This window comes from Hyperoodon ampullatus, assembly GCF_949752795.1.
Source record: "Hyperoodon ampullatus genome assembly, chromosome: 4".
NCBI classification, from domain to species: Eukaryota; Metazoa; Chordata; class Mammalia; order Artiodactyla; family Ziphiidae; genus Hyperoodon; species Hyperoodon ampullatus.
The window spans coordinates 153,210,513-153,227,046 of NC_136917.1; positions in this window are offsets into that span (position 1 = coordinate 153,210,513).

The window sequence follows — 16,534 nt, forward strand, 5'->3', positions numbered from 1 at the left end:
CTCCAATTTTGTAAAATAAATATAATATTTAATTATCATTAAAACAATTGTAATATTTCTTATATTTTCAATTTTTTTCATTTGTGAAGTATCTAATGAGATGTTATTTATTCTTATTAAATGCTTAGAATTTTTCATATATTAAAAATATATATGTATAAAATATATTTCTGTGGTTTAATTTCATTACTAATCTCATACTTTAAAAGAATAATGGAACTATGAATATTACAGAATTAGATCTTGTATATCAATGCAATTTTCCTTGAGTTGTTAATTTGATTTAGTGCATATATAGATTCATTAATATTAAACATTCCTGAAATAAACCTGAGTATCCTGTACTTTTGCATCTACTCAAGAAATGTACATCATAATTTGGACCCTATTTTTTTTAAATCTCAAATAAAATGGAAGGTTTAAGATGCATCAGTGACTTGTGTATTATAGTATTTAGTATTCCAAAAACTCTTAGGCAAAGTTAATTTTCTCTTTTGATAGTAATCAAAATTTTTTGCCTAGATACTTTTAGGATAATTTTTTATAACAATTTGATGTTACATTATATTAGTGTTTATCTCTTTTCATTATTTCCTCGCAGTAAAAGTGTCTCTTCAGGTGGGCATAGTACTTGTGCAACTGGTGTAGTTATTATTGTATTTGTTGTTTATTTGTTTAATATATTGTTGCCTGATATGTTATGGATATGGTATGATTTATGGAACCATATCTTGACTGATAGACATTTTCTGTATTTTAATTTTTTCCTCTGCCACAAAACATCTTCTGTGTATGGGAATCACTATCCATGTGTATAACTGTTTCCTCCAACTTTGCAATGGAATAGATCCCCAGAAGTGCAACTGTTGGATCAAAGGTATTTGTACATTCAGTGTTGCTTTTCAAGAAGGTTACCATAACAAATATTTATACCTACGTGTCAAAGTATCATTCTTCCTACATACCTGATGCAAGATATTTTAATCTCTTTTAAAACTGTAAATCTGATTGGGCCAGCAAATGGTCAAATCTAATGAACCACATATTTTTATAAGTAAAGTTTGTTGCAACATGACTACACCAATTCACTTCCTGTTATCTATGGCTACAACAACAGAATGGCAGAAGACATGTCAGAGAGGTCATGTGGCCCACAAAGCCTGAAATATTTATTATCTGGACCTTTACAGAAAAAGTTTACAAACTTCTTTAATTTAATGGATTACCATAATTGACTACTATTAGTTTCCAGTAACTTTATATATAAATGTATATTTGGCTATTTTGATTTTGTCTTTAATTCCTTACCTATATACTTTGCCAATATTTAAATAATAATAAGGTTTTTTATGGTTAAATTGTAGGAGATTATCTGTAATTTGGATTGAAAATATTTTCTTAATATCGTATTTTCTATTGACTGTGCTTTTGAAATTTGTAAGTTTTAATTTCTATAAATAGCCCATCTTTTTTTTCAAAATAGCTGCTGTTTCCTGCTTGGTTAAAATATCTCACCAATCTGAGCAGAGAGATTATAATTTAATAAACACAAAACTTTTAATTCACTGAAAATTTAATTTTAATGGTTTATGATGGGTTATAAGTGTCCAATATTTTTTAACATCTTTATTGGAGTATAATTGCTTTACAATGGTGTGTTATTTTCTGTTGTATAACAAACTGAATCAGCTATACATATACATATATCCCCATGTCTCCTCCCTCTTGAGTCTCCCTCCCACCCTCCTTATCCTAACCCTCTAAGTGGTCACAAAGCACTGAGCTGATCTCACTGTGCTATGCAGCTTCTTCCCACTAGCTATCTATTTTACATTTGGTAGTGTATACATGTCCGTGCCACTTTCTCACTTCAACCCAGCTTACCCTTCCCCGTCTCCATGGCCTCAAGTCTATTCAATACGTTTGCGTTTTTATTCCTGTCCTGCTCTTAGTTTCTTCAGAGTCATTTTGTTTGTTTGTTTTAGATTCCATATATATGTGTTAGCATAAGGTATTTGTTTTTATCTTTCTGACTTACTTCACTGTGTATAACAGACTCCAGGTCCAGCCACCTCACTATAAATAACTCAATTTCGTTTCTTTTTATGGCTGAGTAATATTCCATTGTATATATGTGCCATATTTCCTTTACCCGTTCATCTGTCGATGGACACTTAGGTTGCTTCCATGTCCTGGCTATTGTAAATACAGCTGCAATGAACATTGTAGAACATGACTGTTTTTGAATTATGGTTTTCTCAGGGCATATGCCCAGTAGTGGGATTGTTGGGTCATATGGTAGTTCTGTTTTAGTTATTTTAAGAAGCATCCATATTTTTCTCCATAGTGGCTGTAACAATTTAGATTCTCACCAACAGTGCAAGAGGGTTCCCTTTTCTCCACACCCTCTCCAGCATTTATTTTTATTTTTGTTTTTTGAAGATGTTGGGGGTAGGAGTTTATTAATTTATTTATTTTTGCTGTGTTGGGTCTTCGTTTCTGTGTGAGGGCTTTCTCTAGTTGTGGCAAGCAGGGGCCACTCTTCGTCGCACTGTGCGGTCCTCTCACTATAGCGGCCTCTCTTGTTGTGGAACACAGGCTCCAGACGTGCAGGCTCAGTAGTTGTGGCTCACGGGCCTAGTTGCTCTGCGGCATGTGGGATCCTCCCAGCTGGAACCCGTGTCCCCTGCATTAGCAGACAGATTCTCAACCACTGCACCACCAGGGAAGCCCCTCCAGCATTTATTGTTTGTAGATTTTTTGACGATGGCCATTCTGACCGTTATGAGGTGATACTTCATTGTAGTTTTGGTTTACATTTCTCTAATGATTGGTGATGTTGAGCATCCCTTCATGTGTTTTTTTGGCAATCTGTATATCTTCTCTGGAGAAATGTCTGTTTAGGTGTTCTGCCCATTTTTGGATTGAGTTGTTTGTTTTTTTGATATTGAGCTGCATGAGTTCATTGTATATTTTGGAGATTAATCCTTTTGTCAGTTGTCTCATTTGCAAATATTTTCTCCCATTCTGAGTGTTGTCTTTTCAACTTGCTTATGGTTTCCTTTGCTGTTCAAAAGCTTTTAAGTTTCATTAGGTCTTATTTGTTTTTGTTTTTATTTCCATTTCTCTAGGAGGTGGGTCAAAAAGGATTTTGCTGTGATTTATATCAAAGAGTGTTCTACGTTTTCCTGTAAGAGTTTTATAGTTTCTAGCCTTACATTTAGGTCCTTAATCCACTTTGAGTTTATTTTTGTGTATGGTGTTAGGGAGTGTTCTAATTTCATTCTTTTACATGTAGCTGTCCAGTTTACCCCACACCATTTAGTTGCTTGTAGTAATATCTCATGATCCTTTGTATTTCTCCAGTGTCAGTTGTTACTTCTCCTTTTTCACTTCTAATTCTTTGATTTAAGTGTTATCCCTTTTTATTCTTGATGAGTCTGTCTAATGGTTTATCAATATAAATATCAATATCAATATAAATATGATAATTTAGAAAGTCAGAAATCTGGTTTTCATATTAAATTTCTTATTCTAGATGACAAAAGATATGAGTGATTTTTTTTTTTTTTTTTTTTTTTTGCGGTACGTGGGCCTCTCACTGATGTGGCCTCTCCCGTTGCGGAGCACAGGCTCCGGACGCGCAGGCTCAGCAGCCATGGCTCACGGGCCCAGCCGCTCCGCGGCATGTGGGATCTTCCCAGACCGGGGCACGAACCCGTGTCTCCTGCATCAGCAGGCGGACTCTCAACCACTGCGCCACCAGGGAAGCCCGATATGAGTGATCTTAAAAAATAAATTCTAAAGGAGTATGTTTGAGGTATTATTTAGAAAGCTCTGAAAAACTGACCAAATATTTAATTGTGTTTGGATATGATATGAGTCTTTTAAAGTAAAATTAGATTTTTAAGAAGTCAGGATTGGTGAAACATATTTCACATAGAGTCATATTAATGGTTTTAAAATTTAAATTCTAAAAAATTTCACAAATATATATATAACCACCACATCATATCAAAATTTCCCTTGTGATTTTTAGTCAGTCTCCTCCCTCCTACCCAAACTCTGTCAACCACTGATCTGAATCTGTCCCATAATACATTCAAATACAGGTTTTTGAGTCTATATACATTTTCATGCCAGGTAAACAACTAGAAATAAGATTAGAGGGTAACAGAGTAAGTATATGTTTAATCTTTGAGAGGCTTACAAACATTTTTTCAAAGTAGAGATACTATTTCAGGTTCCTATTAGCAACATATGAGAATATCAGTTACAGTATATTTCCACCAATATTTGATATTTTCCATTTTGTTGATTTTAGCCATTCTGATAGTGTTTAGTGATATCACATTGTGTTTTTAATTCACTTACCTAATGACTATTGATGTTGACTGTCTCTTCATATGTTTATTTGCAATTGATTTCTTTAGTGAAATGTCTGTTGAAATTTTGTACCCAATTGTTATTGTTTTTTTTTCTTATAATGAGTGTTAAGTAAAGTGTCCTTTTTTAGAGCCTTGTCTGTGGCTTGATTTTTCATTTTCTTAATAGGGTCTTTTGAACCAAATTTTTTTAATTTTGAAAAAGTATAATTTATCATTTTTTTCTCAAGATCTAAGTGTATGAGATTTTGTACTCTTAAGCAAGGACACATAAATTACAATTATTTCAGTGGGAAAACAAAAGACCAAAATGTGGAATTTGCTGAGAGTGTCAACTTGTCACCAGGTATGACACACCAAATACATGCAAGTATGTTACTGTCTTTTGTATTGTCACAGTTATAGAATGCTTGCAGACCATGGATTTATACATATATGTACAGTATTAAACTTTAATTATTGTTATTTTTCAGAATATTCTAAACTTTCCAATTATAAATTCATAAGATTTGGTGGGAATATTTTATATATCTATATTTTTAAATATATTTTACAGTATAATAAACACAGTCTCAGGGAGTCAAAGAGCTTGAGTCTAAAACTTCAAGAGGTCATTTGCAAGACATACAGCTTTGGGAAATTTACTTATATTTGCAGTGTCTTTATTGATTTATCTGCTAAATCAGAGGTTTTCAGATTATCAGAGTTCAGAATGCTCATAGTAACCACTATTTATTTATTTATTTTGTCCTGGTACACGTAGCCCAAAGGAAATAGGTAACAGTTCCATTTATTAAGTAGTGAGTTATATCACTGTTAAAAATATTTATGTCTTGACACCTTAATGGTCATTTAAAAAATAATCCATAAAAGTTGAAAGAGAAATAACTGTTCTTAATTCTTTTATAGGTTTGCTATTACCTAAAATCAATAACTATAACAAGTATTTCCTTTTATTCAGTATATCATCTGCTCCATTACAAAAAATGCCAATACTTATTAGATACTGTTCACTTTCTAAGACACAACACTCTGATTTGACACCACCACTCTCATTTCCTGTTCTATATTGATTTTTTTCATTGTACTTGCCTTTTACATAAGGCACTCTAAAAACTCAGCTTCCCAAAAATGTGTCATTGAGAGAAGAATAGTGCAATCTAATCTGAGAAGTGTAACTACCTCCAGCTGGTAATTCATATGGTGTCTGGCAAGTCTCAAGTATTGTCCCCAGATTTAAAATACTCCCTGTGAGTTTTCTGGGTCTCTTAGGGCACTTTTTTTTCAATCAACTTGGAAACCATGGTGTTAAATGGAAATATGAAATGCCCATATCAAAGATTGAGACAGAGAAGTTTCTCTCTCTCTCTCTCTCAATCCTTCACATGTCATCCCATTTTTAAATTCTACTAGCTCTACCTTCATAATAGTTCTCATCATCTCCATTTCTGCCATCTAATAAAATCTATTTATTCAGAAATATTAACTATTTTTCACACATCTTTACCTTACCAAGTTTTTCCCTTTACTCTACAAGACCAACATTTACTACTATCCGAATTTCTAGAAGATTAGTGTTAGAAGAATAACATTATAAGTCCTAGCCACAACAATCAGAAAAAAATAAATAAAATACATCCAAATTGGAAAGGAAGAAGTAAAACTGTCATTATTTTGCAGATGACATAAAACTATATATATATAAAACCTTAAAGTCTCCACCAAAAAATTAAAACTAATAAATGAATTCAGTAATGTTGCAGGATATAAGATTAATATACAGAAATCTGGTGTTTTTCTATATATCAATAATGACCTATCAGAAAGAGAAAGAAAGAAAGAAATACCTTTTAAAATTGCAACAAAAAGAATAAAATACCTAGGAATAAACCTAGGAATAAACTTAACCAAGGAAGAAAAGGACCTATATTCTGAAAACTATAAAACAATGATGAAGGAAATTGAAGATGATACAAAGAAATAAAAAGATATCACAGGTTCATGGATTGGAAGAATTAATATTGTTAAAATGTAAATACTACCCAAAGAAATTTACAGATTTAGTGCAATCTTTATCAAAATACCCATGACAATTTTCACAGAACTAGAACTAATAATCCAAAAATTTATATGTAAGCAAAAAAGTCCCTGAATAGCTAAAGCAATCTTGATAAGAAAGAACAAAGCTGGAGGTATCATGCTCCCTAGCTTCACACTATAGTACAAAGATACATTAATCAAAACAGTATCGTACTAGCACAAAAACAGACATATAGATCAATGGAACAGAATAAAGAGCCCAGAAATAAACCCATGCACTTATGGTCAAATAATCTATGACAAAGGAGGCAAGAATATACAATGGGGAAAAGAGTCTCTTCAGTAAGTGGTGCTGGAAAACTGGAAGGCTACATGTGAAAGAATGAAATTAGAACATTTTCTCACATCATATACAAGAAAAAACTCAAAATGATTAAAGACCTAAATGTAACACCAGACACTATAAAACTCCTAGAGAAAAACATAGGCAGAACACTCTGTGATACAAATCACAGCAATATTTTTTTGGATCTCTCTCCTACTGCAAAGTAAACAAAAGCAAAAATAAACAAATGGAGCCTAATTAAAATTAAAAGCTTTTGCATAGTAAAGGAAACCATGAACATAATAAAAAGGGAACCTACTGAATGGGAGAAAATATTTGCAAATGATAGGACTGACATGGGGTTAATATCCAAAATAAAAAAAACACCAAATACAATTCAATATCAAAAAAAAAACAACTCATTTTTAAAAAATGGGCAGAAGATCTGAATAGACATTTTTCCAAAGGAAACATACAGATAGCCAACAGGCACATGAAAAGATGTTCAACATCACTAATCATCAGAGAAATGCAAATAAAAACCACAATGAGACATCACCTCACACCTGTCAGAATGGCTGTCATCAGAAAGAAGAGAAATGAAAAATGTTGGCAAGAATGTGAAGAAAGAAAAGGGGACCCTAGTACACTGCTGGTGGGAATATAAATTTGTGCAGCCACTATGGAAAACAGTATGGACGTTCCTCAAAAAAATAAAAATAGAACTACCATATGATCCAGCAATTCTACTCCTGGGAATATATTCAAAGAAAATGAAGACACTAATTTGAAAAGATACCTGTTCATAGCAGTATTATTTACAACAGCCAAGGTGTAGAAACAACCTAAATGTCCAACAAGAGATGAATGGATAAAGAATATATATATATATATATATATATATATATATATATATGAGGATATTACTCATCCATGAAAAAGGATGAAATATTGCCATGTGCAATAACATGGATAGACATGAAGTGTATTATGCTTAGTGAAATTAGGCAGATAGAAAGACAAATACTGTATTTTATCACTTATATGTAGAATTAAAAAAAGAAAGAATGAATATAACAAAACAGAAACAGACACACAGATATAGAAAACAAACTAGTGGTTACCAGTGATGAGAGGGAAAGAGGGGCAAGATACGGGAAGGGGATTAAGAGGTACAAACAACTATTTATAAAATAAATAAGCTACAAGATTATTTTGTACAGTATAGATAATATAGCCAATATTTTATAAATACTTTAAATGAGGTATAATCTATAAAAATATTCAACCACTATGTTGTTCATCTGAAAGTAATATATTGTGAATCAATATATTTCAAGAAAAATTTAGATTTAACTTTGAAAAATAATCAGATATCTACATTCCAGTACATTGTCTATGACAATGCCAGACTATTAAACATTTTCTGAAAGCAATATTGGGAGAAGGATGACAATGAGAGGAGTGTTTTTATTCCTTCTGAGTAATAACTACACAAAGTACCTTGCCTATGTCCATAAAAGTAGAGTAACCCTTGTTTAACTCCAATAGCAACAGCCTTATATACAACCTTATAAATCTCTTCTACCTCATTGCTGTGATATAGTAGATAACTCCCAATCCATGCTGATTAGAATGCTATATATCCTTTAAGATATAACTTATTTAAAATTTCCAAACATACAGCAAAGATGAAAGAATTTTATAGGGAATAATTAGATATATTCCAAACTGGATTCTAACATTAACATGTTGATATATTTGCTTTATCGTTTGTCGATCCATGCCTTTATACATGTATTTGTCCACCTTACTTTTTGAAGCTAATTGAAGCTAACTTTTGAAGCTAAAGTTAATTGAACATATCAATATGCTTACTCCTAAATATTTCCAAATGCATTTGTTAACTAGAGTTCAATAAGTGTTGATTTTTTTTCTTTTGGTGTAAAAGAGAATTTGATGAAATACACAAATATTAAGTGTATGTTGGCTGAGTTTATATATAGATAAATACATGTATCTATGCACATGCCTTTAGGAACTTGTATTTTCTTTTAATAATTACATTGAACCCTGAAAGATTTAATGTGAAATATTTTATCAGTTTTCAGTTATAAATATGTCCACTTTTATACTGTGATTTCTTCTTTGAACATTGCATTATTTTGAAGTTTTTAAGTATTGAAACTTTTGTGTTAATTATTTCAATTTAATTTCATTTTGATCAAAGAACAAATTCTTATGCTTGCCGTTTTTTGAACATTGTTGAGATATTCTTTACAGCCTAGCTCATGTTAAAAGAGTGTGTTCCTCATATAATTGAAAATCATCCGTATTTCTATGCACTGGATGTAGTGATTTCTATATGTATCTTCAATCATTGTTATAAATTATGTTGTTCCAATTGTCTAAATCCTTATCATTTTTTTTTCTGATCTATTACCATGAGAGAGGTGTTAAAAATCTCTCATTTTGACTGCATTTTTAAAAATTATCCTGTGTGTTTATTTCTTTAGTTATTTATTTAACATCTTTATTGGAGTACAATTGCTTTACAATGGTGTGTTAGTTTCTGCTTTATAACAAAGTGAATCAGCTATATGTATACATATGTCCCCATAACCCTTCCCTCTTGTATCTCTCTCCCACCCTCCCTATCTCATCCCTCTAGGTGGTCACAAAGCACCAAGCTGACCTCCCTGTGCTATGCGGCTGCTTCCCACTAGCTATTTATTTTACATTAGGTAGTATATATAAGTCCATGTGACTCTCTCACTTTGTCCCAGATTACCTTTCCCCCTCCCCATGTCCGCAAGTCCATTTTCTATGTTGGCATCTTTATTCCTGTTCTGCTCCGGGGTTCTTCAGAACACTTTTTTTTTTTTCAGATTCCATATATATGTGTTAGCATACGGTATTTGTTTTTCTCTTTCTGACTTACTTCACACTCTATATGACACACTCTAGGTTCATCCACCTCACTACAAATAACTCAATTTCATTTCTTTTTATGGTTGAGTAATATTCCTACTGTATATATGTGCCACATTTTCTTTATGCATTCATCTGTCGATGGACACTTAGGTTGCTTCCATGTCCTGGCTATTGTAAATAGAACTGCAATGAAGATTGTGATTGTGGTACATGACACTTTTTGAGTTATGGTTTTCTCAGGGTATATGCCCAGTAGTGGATTGCTGGGTCGTATGGTAGTTCTATTTTTAGTTTTTTTAAGGAACCTCCATACTGTTCTCCACAGTGGCTGTATCAATTTACATTCCCACCAACAGTGCAAGAGGGTTCCCTTTTCTCCACACCCTCTCCAGCATTTATTGTTTCTAGATTTTTTGATGATGGCCATTCTGACAGGTGTGAGGAGATACCTCATTGTAGTTTTGATTTGTATTTCTATAATGATTAGTGATGTTGAGCATCCTTTCATGTGTTTGTGGGCAATCTGTATATCTTCTTTGTAGAAATGTCTATTTAGGTCTTCCACCTATTTTTGGATTGGATGGTTTGTTTTTATTGATATTGAGCTGCATGCGCTGCTTGTAACTTTTGTAGATTAATCCTTTGTCAGTTGCTTCATTTGCAAATATTTTATCCCACTCTGAGGGTTGTCTTTTCATCTTGTTTATGGTTTCCTTTGCTGTGCAAAAGCTTTGAAGTTTCATTAGGTCCCATTTGTTTATTTTTGTTTCTATTTCCATTTTTCTAGGAAGCAGGTCAAAAAGGATCTTTCTGTGATTTATGTCATAGAGTGTTCTTCCTAGGTTTTCCTCTAAGAGTTTTATAGTGTCTGGCCTCACATTGAGGTCTTTAATCCATTTTGAGTTTATTTTTGTGTGTCATGTTAGGGAGTGTTCTAATTTCATTCTTTTACATGTAGCTCTCCAGTTTTCCCAGCACCACTTATTGAAGAAGCTGTCTTTTCTCCATTGTATATACTTGCCTCCTTTATCAAAGATAAGGTGACCATATGTATGTGGGTTTATCTCTGGGCTTTCTTTCCTGTTCCATTGAATGATATTTCTGTTTTTGTTCCAGTACCATACTGTCTTGATTACTGTAGCTTTGTAATGTAGTCTGAAGTCAGGGAGCCTGATTCTTCCAGGTCCATTTTTCTTTCTCAAGATTGCTTTGGTGATTCGGGGTCTTTTGTGTTTGCATACAAATTGTGAAATTTTTTCTTCTAGTTCTGTGAAAAATGCCACTTTTGATAGGGATTGCATTGAATCTGTAGATTACTTTGGGTAGTATTGTCATTTTCACAATGTTGATTCTTCTAATCCAAGAACATGGAATATCTCTCCATCTGTTTGTATCACCTTTAATTTTATCAGTATCTTATATTTTTCTGCATACAGGTCTTTTGTCTCCTTAGGTAGGTTTATTGCTAGGTAATTTATTCTTTTTGTTGCAATTGTAAATGAGAGTGTTTTCTTAATTTCTCTTTCAGATTTTTCATTATTAGTGTATAAGAATGCAAGAGATTTCTGTGCATTAATTTTGTATCCTGCTACTTTACCAAATTGACTGATGAGCTGTAGCAGTTTTCTGGTAGCACCTTTTAGGAGTCTCTATGTATAGTATCACGTCATCTGAAAACAATGACAGCTTTACTTCTTCTTTTCCAATTTGGATTATTTTATTTCTTTTTCTTCTCTGATTGTTGTGGCTAAAACTTCCAAAACTGTGGTGAGAGTGGAGAACCTTGTCTTGTTCCTGATCTTAGAGGAAATTGTTTCAGTTTTTCACCATTAAGAATGATGTTGGCTGTTGGTTTGTCATATAATATGGCCTTTATCATGTTGAGGTAAGTTTGCTGTATGCCTACTTTCTGGATTTTTTTTTTTTATCATAAATGGGTGTTGAATTTGTCGAAAGCTTTTTCTGCATCTATTGAGATGATCATATGGTTTTTCTCCTTCAATTTGTTGATATGGTTTATCACATTGATCGATTTTTAACAGTTATCTTTGTAATTATGTTGAGTGTTTTTGCTTCATATATTGTTGAGTTTTATGAGCTAAATATTACATTAGGGTTGCTATAATTTTTCAGTAATTTAATATTTTATTTAATTGTAGTGATTCTCTTCATCCCTAGTGATGACATTTTATGAGATTATTTTATCTTATATTAATACAGCTGATCCAGCATTATTTGGTTTATATTTACCTGAGGTATATGTGGGAGGGTATCTATTTATCTATCTGTCTATCTATCTATCTCCCTATCTATGTATCTTTCATCCCATGTCTTTTAACTTGTATATATCATTTTGATTTGGATTTGTCTTTAGTAATTTGAAAATTAATTAATTAAGATTTTTATTCAATATTTTAGTTACCTTTCTTAAGTATCATGGTGAGTTTGTATTATCATTAATGTAATTTTAATCATTTATACTATCTTACTTTGTACTATTATCACTCATTTTATATCTAGTTTTTCTCCTTTTCTGCCTCCTACTGGATTGATCAAGTTTTCTGTTTTCTTTTCTTTTAGTTGCCATCTATTTCTCCCAACTCTAAAGGTTTGGAATGTTTACATTCTATCATTTTCTTTTTGTGCTTATCTTTTAAAAATACATGCACATTTTCATTTTTTAAAGGTGAAAATTTAATTAGTACCTCCTCCTTCCAGCTGAACAATATAAGGTCCTTAAAAATCTTTAAATTCATTCATTATGTCCTTGTAGCCTCATGGTGGTGTATTACATTAATGCCAACATGTTCCACCTCCAGAATTAACATCTTTTAAAATTACTCTATATTAAGCAATTTATTTTCTCCAAATATTTTCTTACATTTTATTTATTCTATCTGTATTCAGTGTTGTTTTTGTTGAAATGCCATATTTAGCAGTACTTGTAGTTCAGTTATCTTAGTGTTTATGTTTTTACTGAAAATAGTTTATTTGTATTTAAATCAAACAGGTTATCTGGGTATCAGATTGTAAGTTGGTAACATTTTGTGTAGGCACCTTAAGGAAATTATTTTATCACCTTCTGGCTTACATTTTTGTTTTTAAGAAATATCCTGTCTGTCTAGTAATCTGCATTTTATTTGAAGTTGCTTTTAAAATGTTTTTCTCTGTCCTAACTGACCTGTTGATATTCATTTATATTTACTTATCTTTCCCCAAACTAACTATGTTTTCTTAGTCAGAGGACTCATGTTTTTCATTATTTCTGAAATATTTTTTTTAAATATTGCTTCTTCCCTACACTACCCATCTAGAATTTTTATTATATGCTCCAAGTATTCTATTCTTTCTATTTAAATGATTTTGAAACATCATTATTTGAATCATGTAATTCCCATCCTTTAAACTCTTCCAAAGTTCCCAGTGAACTTGGATTTGAAACACAGATATCGGCTATGAATTACAAGTTACAGTCTAGCCATTGGCTTCATTGTATACCTCATATCTCATCACATCTCTTTCTCTATTTATTCTTGAGCATGGCAAACTCAGTCACACATATTTAAAATGCAAAAGATATTACCAGAATAGTTAATTTTGGATTAAATTAATGTGTTACAACTAGAGATTACTATAGTTATTGAATAAAAGTAGTTATTTAATGATTGATACTTAATTTGGGAGATGAATTAATTAAACAATGAACTAATCAACAGCAGAAATTACATCAAATGTCATTTTATCTTTTTTGGTCATGAATAGCACCTTGTGCATTGCAAGTACTCAATACTGACTCAGAGAAATTTAATTAACTTCAATGGAATAGAATTTTTACAGAAAACTGTCTGTAGGTAGCGGCAAACATGGATATACAAACTACTTAAGCCAAAAGTTAGAAACAACATGAAAAATACTTTAAAAAGATGTTAAAAAATGATGACAAGAATTTTAAAGGCCATACAAGTGTAGTTAATACAGGAAAATTCATTAAGCTTTGTGTGCTTTTTAACTGAAATAGATTTGACTTATAAGCATTGTGTAAGTGTAAGGTATGTATCATTAAATTTTGAATTTTCCCAAAAGACTTAACTGGTAAGTCTAATATTATGAGAAAATTAAATAAAAATCAGAATATATCAGTCTTTGAGATGACATAGACTTACCTTACTTTCTTTTCTATTGAAAATAATGAAACTTATATTAGCCCATAGCTCAAACTTCCCAGCATAATCTGTACTGGCAATTACCATAAAAATATAGAGTGCCTGATAAAAATGAATCCACTGTTTGGAATAAAACTTGCCTTTTATTGAAGTCAGAGTCATCACATTTCTTCTAACCAACCTCTTCAATAATAAGAATTTCTACTTTCTTTAATGTTCTGAGAATTTTCTTTCTGAACAACATAAAGGCTTATACTATCATGTAGAAGAAAAGGTATAGGCTTCTATTGTGAATGTGCTGCAATATTCCATTTAAATAAAGTTGAATCAGCACAAGTTATCCAGATACTAGCAATTTTATAGTTTGAATAAATGTAACAAGCTTGCCTGGGTTGAGTCTCTCATTATATACAGGCTTTCTATCATGAGAGACTTTCTCAGGATATTTGTTACAGTACATTTGGGAAAGAAACATACAATAAAGAGGTATCGCCTCACACCAGTCAGAATGGCAATTATCAAAAAATCTAGAAACAATAAATGCTGGAAAGGGTGTGGTGAAAAGGGAACCCTCCTGCACTGTTGCTGGGAATGTAAATTGATACAGCCACTGTGGAGAACAGTATGGAGGTTCCTTAAAAAACTAAAAATAGAAGTACCATATGACCCAGCAATCCCAATACTGGGCATATACCCTGAGAAAACCATAATTAAAAAAGAGTCACGTACCACAATGTTCACTGCAGCACTATTTACAGTAGCCAGGACATGGAATCAACCTAAATGTCCATCAACAGATGAATGGATAAAGAAGACGTGGCACAAATATACAATGGAATATTACTCAGCCATAAAAAGAAACAAAATTGAGTTATTTGTTGTGAGGTGGATGGACCTAGAGTCTGTCATACAGAGTGAAGTAAGTCAGAAAGAGAAAAACAAATACCTTATGCTAGCAAATATATATAGAATCTAAAAAAAAAAAAAAAGGTACTGATAAACCTAGTGGCAGGGCAGGAATAAAGATGTAGACATAGAGACTGGAATTGAGGACACAGTGCGGGGAAGGGGAAGCTGAGGTGAAGTGAGAGTAGCATCGATATATATACACTACCTAATGTGAAATAGCCAGCTAGTGGGAAGCAGCAGAATAGCACAGGGAGATCAGCTTGGTGCTTTGCAATGATCTAGAGGGGTGGGATAAGGACGGTGGGAGGGAGGCTCAAGAGGGAGGGGATATGGGGATATATGTATGCATATGGCTGATTCACTTTGTTGTACAACAGAAACTAACAACATTGTGAAGCAATTATACTCCAATAAAGTTGTATAAAAAAATAATAGCGAATGAGCTGTCTCACACCAAAAACAATTTCTTTACTGGAAAATTTACTTGTGTCAAATCCCATGTTAGGCTAAAATGTTAATACTAGATAGAAGGAACTCTCTGTCATTTACTTTTTAATCACACTGGTGGGCAGTATTATAGATGGTACCAGCTAAAACATGACTTTTTGTGTCAGAAAGTTCAAAAGTTCATTAATTACATGAATTTGAGTAAGTTAGCCTCTGATCAATTTTTTTATCTTTAAATTTAATAAAAAATATTAGTATTTATTTCAAAGGTTTGCTGTGGGGTTTAAAGTGAGATAATATTCATAAGCACTTAAAACAATGCTGGGTACAGATTAAATGCTCAGTAAATGTGAGCTTTTTTATCTTCTAACATTTAAAAAAAATCCATGCCGTCAGTTTATTCCTGAAAGGTCATACAATTAGTACATATTACCTAGAATTAAAAAAATAAGGGGGAGAAAATTGAGTCATGTAACTCTTAGGGCCTTAGGGGGAACACTAAGTTCCTATTTATGTCTAAGTAGGAAAAACTTGTGGCAGGTTCTGTTGTTCGCATATAGAATAACCTCATTAGGAGAACTCTGATTCTGTTTATGGGGACCCCATGGTCAGTTAAACATATACTCCAATGTTCCCCTTTCTGTGAAATTAAATATGACCATATTGCAGAGCACTTGGCAATGGAAAGTGTTAGAAGCAGTCCTTCTTACAACCTCATTAAAAGACTGCTTTCACTTCTCTTTTACCTTCTTCCATCTTCATACCTGGAAGTATAGCAGTCATATTACAACAGTGAGGCAACAAGTATTGAGACAGGCTGGGACCTGGAACCTGGGAGCCTCTGTTGCAGTGCTTCCACCTGGACAAACGTCTTCTTCAGCGACAAAATACAAAGAAACTAAAGTAGGCTAAACATAACTGTGTGCATGCACAGTTAGGGCAAATTATGGACAAGATACGAAAAGACCAAATAGCCCAACTGCCACTATGAAATGCCGGGAGCAAAAGCAGGGGGGCCCCTGAACACACCACTACCAAAGGGGTGGGCAAAACACATTAGATACCCCTCTGGCCCGACCCCTGGACACACCTCTACCTTCACCCCATATAAGGAATGAGCTCACCTCCTCTCGGGGAGTGATTGAGTGAGCAAGGGAACCTGTTACTTGTTCTCGCTCCACACTGCTGCAGCAGAGGCCCCAATAAAACCTTGCTTGAATTTCTTTTCTGGCCTCTTATCAATTTCTATTGAGTAAGGAGGGCAAGAACCCTGGTCAGTAACAGTATTAAGATGGAAAATAACAATACAAATCGTGGACAAAAAATGGAAT